This window comes from Selaginella moellendorffii, unplaced genomic scaffold, assembly GCF_000143415.4.
Source record: "Selaginella moellendorffii unplaced genomic scaffold, v1.0 SELMOscaffold_166, whole genome shotgun sequence".
NCBI lineage: Eukaryota > Viridiplantae > Streptophyta > Lycopodiopsida > Selaginellales > Selaginellaceae > Selaginella > Selaginella moellendorffii.
The window spans coordinates 125648-131824 of NW_003314426.1; positions in this window are offsets into that span (position 1 = coordinate 125648).

Below are 6177 nucleotides of genomic sequence, written 5' to 3' on the forward strand. Positions count from 1 at the left end.
ATCGCACCCTTGCTGTAAAAAAAATTGGCATCAAAGAATAAAAACGTTTTCCTACAGGCCTTTCTGAATTGAATCCAAGGAACCTGGAAGTCAAAACAAGAGAGTAGCTTCAGAACACTCAAAAGCTCACCCCTGCAAGTTCTGTTGTGGTACAGGGTGAATGAGTTCCCCTTTTTTGACGAGTCTGCAAAATTATAGAAAGGATGAGTCAAATGGAGAGAGAGAGAAATATATACATATATATATATGAATTGATCCAGGTTTCTTGTTTTTTTCATACCTTGAGGAACCAATCATTCAATTCCACTGATTTCTTTGCATACTTGAATGCAAAGAATAACAAATAATGAAGCTAGGTGCTTGGTTAGATTGAGGCAAGTTTTCAAATAGCTAGAACAATCTTTAGCTCTTTTAAGTTGTTTAGTGTTTAACCATCATGACATCAATCTTAAAACACATCCAGAAGTTGGATTTTGTGCCCTCTAGATTAATGATGTTAATTTTAGACTCTTTGTCAGTGTTAATCCTTGTAATTTATAGGATAATATAGAGTTTCTCAGTTTTATATTGTTTTTCAAATTTTACTTGATACTCTTCCAGTTCTAGATATGAGGCAAAATAAAGAACTTCATAGTTTTTTATATGAAAACTTTAAAGTTGCAAATCATTATGACTGCCATCTTCAGTCTCCTTGCCATTGGCACCAACAGTATTGACATTCTCATGGCCATCATCTTTGTCATTCGGCATGTCTTCATTGTTGCCTTTTGTAGCCTCTTGGTGGGTTGGTGTATAATCTGGCATCTCTAATTCCCAAGGACAAGCTTGCTTTATTGCCACTGGAAATTTCATTGTTGTCGGGTACATGCCTCCATCTCTCACACCATGCCTCAGGAGTCGTGTGCATACCGGTGTTTCGAGAGGAACACCTCTATATTAAAGATACCTATAATAGAATATAAACAAATTGAGTATAGTTGAGAAATTGTATGTTACCTAAAATCCGCTCGACGCATGAAGTAAAGTTGGTCAAGTTGTTTATCAAATGGAGTCGTGCTTGTGGCCTTCTTTGGCAGCCAGTCCTCTCCGAGTTTTATAAGCTTAGTGGTGATGAAGTCTTTGAATGGAAATTGCTCAAGATCATCCTCTATAAAAGGTGCTAGACAAATCTCCCCTTCATATACAGTTTGTGAAATGTAGACGGTCCTCCTCATCACAGTCTCTATTATACTGTCTAATCCTTTTTCTCCTTCCCTGAGTCTATTTACAACATCTCAAAGTCAAAGCTTACATATGAGGAATAGATACACATTCTCAGCGACCTTAATAACACTCATCTGGAGTCTTGCCCACTAAGAAATAACTTTTGTGAGTAACCTTCATGTAAACACAAACAATACTTACTTTCATGACAAAAAATCTTTATTATAATATCAAACCACTCCTTTGGGCGTCGAGGGTCAGCCACACTAAGTAATTTCTTTACCTTTGTCTTCTTTGTGTTATTGATTTTCTTGTCAATTGTAGCTAATGCTCAAATAGTTCTTGATCATTTTCAGCTCGATGCGACTGTGCATATGCATCTTGCTTAACCTTCACCAATGGCTGAAGATAACACAAACATTCTATGATAAGAAATATACTTGGAAGAACATACCTTACTCCACATAGCTGTTATAAAAGCCATTGGATTCTTGTACCATCTATTGGCACCTTGACGACCTCGATGATGCCGAATAAGTGATTCTAAATCATCACCATAATGGCTGCAGACTGCATCCTTGTTGAGATTGGCAAGAAACCGGATTTGCTCAATATCATGTACTAGGCTTCGTTTCTGCACTGCAAACTATCCTAACTTGCAAAACACAAATTGTTAAAAGTGATTGAAGAGGGAGTGGTACCTATGCATTAATTTTGTGGCAAGCTATCACAAGCCTTGCCACATCTAGAGATCCTCTCGTATGTACATGTCCAACCGAAACATTGATGTGATAGACAGGATTGTCTCGGAAGCATTCATTGATGCACTTTATCTACGCACACTAGCGATGATTCCCGTCGATAATGTAGAACATTTTCCCCACAAATTGTTGAGTCTCAAGATGGCTCATAAGCATGTTGTCAAATTTGCGGGACTTCATTTTCCAAATGTCATCCCAAACCCTCTCGATTTCTGGTGACACCGAGAGGGTATTTGTCGTTCTTGGCTTGAAGACCGAAACAAGGAACATACCTATGTTTGTCCCAAGGCCATTATGTTTGTACAGACTATAGATGTTCATGTTGATGAAGTGTGGTGAAGCAGACCGAATGATGCTTGTCTGAGTGAATCGACATAGTGGGATTTCTCGGATTATGTCTCCCGGGCCTTCCCACTTGAGAAACTCTAGAGTCGTGTGAATGGCCTTTTCTTTGGTTCTCAAAACTGTCTCTTGGAAGCGCTTGTCTACAATGTGTTTAAGTAACTCCACTTCTCTTTCAGCTTCAGCTACACCTCCAGTAGCACCATTATCAGATCTAGCCCTCAACTTGAGCCTAACACCCCCGTCAGGCGCACTTAGGCACTACTTTGTAATGTAGTTAGTTTCTGCCATATTTTGTGAATATGTTAAGAGTAGTGGCATTTGTGGTTGTGGCTGCAATGGTAGTGACGACAATCGCGCTGCTGGTGGTGATGATGGTGGCGGTAGTGGTGGTAATAATGGCGATGATGGCATTGGTGGTAATGGTGGTGATGACGGTGGTGGTAATGGTGGTGATGAAGGTAGAGGTGGCAATGGTGGTGGCAGTGGTAATGGTGGTGGTGGCATCGATGGTGGTGGTGGCAAAAATGGGGGTGCATGTGGACTAGAGCTATCTGGTTGTGAAGACGGCAGAGTTGTCGCTGTGGAAATCTCTATCTGAAGGTCAACTTGATTGTCGTCCTGGATCTCATCTTCCTCATGTCTTCTATTTGATCCAACATCCTTCTCCTTTTGTAGTTGCTTTTGTTTCTGAAAATAATATAAATTAAAAATGCATAAGAAGCGAGGACTTTGGGGCGTGGACTTGGCGTAGGAGCCGGTTCGCTGGCGAACTAGCCCTCCTCCCAATGCCAAGTCCAAGTGCCCTGGCTGGGCATTTGACGCGGGCCGGTTCGCTGGCAAACCGGCCCTCCTCCCAGCACCAAGTCCAACTGCCTAGGCCGGGCACTTGACGCGGGCCGGCCAAGGTGCTTGGGGGAGGGCCGGTTCGCCAGCGAACTGGCCCGCCTTCAAGCACCTTGGCCGGCCCCGTGCAGAGTGCCTAGCCTGGGCACTTGGCACAGGCACTTGGCACGGGTGCCGGTTCGCTGGTGTACCGATGGCCTGCCCGGGTGGAGTGCCGGGCCAAATGCCCGGCCTGGGCACTTGGCAGCGGTGGTGCTGGGCAGCGGTGGCCCTGGGCAGTGGCGGCGCTGGGCATGGCATGGCGTGGGCGCGGCAGCACTGGGCATGGTGGTGATGGGCAGCGGCGGCCCTAGGCAGTGACGGCACTGGACGTGGTGTGGGAGTGGAGGAGTAAAAAACTTACTCTTGGCGGCATTCTGTTCATCGCTGATGGATCCCACAGTCACTCCCAATCTCCCACTCTCATTACATTCTGCAAATATTTTCTAGCAATGTACAATTTCTATTCTATCCTAGATTTGATCACGTGACAAAGTCCTTTTGAGTTGTAATTTAATAATGGAGGTGTGCTTTAATATGACTATGCTATAATGTGAAATAATGTCACAAACGCATGTGTTGAATTGATGATAGTACGATATTATAAATGAGAATTATGTGTTTCTTGCAAGTAATAGTATCTTGTCAGAAAATATAAGATTATTAAATTGTAAGGTGTTACTTCCAAAGCAATGTATATAGATAATTTACTATAGGTGATAGATGGTATTACAAAGATGGAATATATTTAAATGAGTTCAGAAGAATATGACGATTTCTGGCTTTAATGAAGTACTAAAAATATGTACAATATTTAATTTGTTTGGCAACAGTTAGTTGATGGTAGATCCTAGAATAAAATCATTCATATCTTTCATATTATGGCATATGCTTGAGGTGATATTTCTTTCCGTTCTACCAAAAGTTAGTCCATATAATAAATTTGAGCATGTTTTTGAATTCAATGTATACAGACTTTTAATATTGTACAACATAGTCCTATATACTTCATATAGAATTTATTATAACAACATTATTCAATGTTAGATCCTAGAATAAAATCACCCTTTCTTTTCACATAATGGCATAGCACATGTTTGAGGTGACATTTCTTTATAAAAGTTTAAAGTTCCAAAACTTAAAGGCAACAAAATGGAGAGTTTCCTTTTGCATTATCAAGATCACCCACCACTTTTTTTCTCTCAAAGTCTTATTTCAGAAAGTTTTCTTTGCCGACGTTTTGATCTTTCTCTCAGTTCTATTTCATTGGAGGCTGTGATTCGCAACAACATTGGTGTAGTTGAACAATCGGAGTTTCTTCTTTTAGGTGTAGGTGAAGGTGGACAACATTGGGATTTGCAACATTCCAAGTCAAAGGAGATTCGAGTTTTTGGATCTCCAATCAAAGTGCAAGGCTGCAATCCTGCTAAAGTGAATGTGAAGCAAGATTCGGTCGTCATCATTTCTTCCTATTCTAGTTCTAATGGAGATTTTAGTCTAGTGCAAGCTAAGAATTTCCAAACTCGAACTTCACTGATATTCAAAGTTGTTTGCAATGCTTTCCAGTTTTCGCACCTCTCTATCGTGTGTTCCTTTCTGGATAGGCCCGTTAGCGAGCTCCCATCTACATACAATGGCAATATCTTCTTTGAACTACCACCTTTTGTCAGCTCAAAACAAAAGGGGATGGAGACGAAGCAGGACTTTCACAACTGGTGCAAGATTAAGACCACACATTTCCAGCATTTCAAAGGCACAGTGTCCATGGTTCATTGTGGTGGGTATTTGGATTGTGTGAATAAAGCATGCAATTGAGAGCGTGGTAAAAAACTCCATATTTTTTGAAGGATCTGCAACCAATCCTCTCATCTGTGACATCATTGGTGTTGGATTCAAGTGTCAGTTTTGCAAGAATGCTCCATTGTGTTGTGCCATCTATAGGGCCAAGATGTACTATTTTCTTCCATGGGATGGAGAGGCTGGTAGAGTTGCAGTATATATTGGCATGCACACACATCCAATGCAGGAAGGGATACAAGGGAGTTCAGTCAACCGTTTCAAAGATGCAATGCAAATAGAAACTGTAAGAAACTCATCTGCAACTCTAAAGCATGTTCAAAAGACAGTGCTCAAGGATTTTATCACAAGCACTTGATCCAGACTGCAAGAATACTCAACTGGATGAGACTAGCTTACGGGAGTTACTACGACATGTGCAACTTGCAACTAGCCTCAGGAGGTATGAAAATATTATTATATACTTTTCAATAATATCTCTCTTACATTTTGTTTTATTTAGGATAAAATCTTGGATGTGTGAATCTCGAGAGGGGAAACTCCAATAAAAAATCAACTCAATCCTTGAACTAAAATGGATTTATCCCTACGAGTTTATCCACCTTATCAAGCCAGACTTCCAATTAGCATTTAAAGAGTTGTGCAAACAATGGCAGGTTGTACCTTCTGAAGAAGAGCACAAAGCAAAAACAAACAAGATTTGAATGTGGTGGCATAAAAATAGCCATACTGACGTAAGTTGTCTACCACAACTTGAGTCATGGTTGGGGTGGTGGGAAGTTAGAATGTTCCAATGGGGACATCACTCTTTTCAGATTGGTTTTTCATTTTTTCCTCTCTTTTTATTGCTTTTTAATATCATCTTTTTATAAGGATCAACTACTTAAAGATCTTGCATACACCCCAACTTTGAATCTCTCAAAGAGTAAATATTGGAGTTGGCATTCCTCTGAGGCAGGGAAAGGGAAAATGAGTTTATATGAAGCATGTCTATCAAATTTGATACACGTTGTAGAGCAGCCTTCAAAAGCCTTGGCATTTGAGGAAGGAAGATACATGGGAACAGGACTTTCGGTTGAGATGTTACAAGAAGAAAGTGACTCCACCAGCACAAACAGTGGCAACTGCAGTGGAGGAAGTGGTCTGTGGAACATCTATGGAGTACACTCCCCGGGCTTCTATTGGTGAT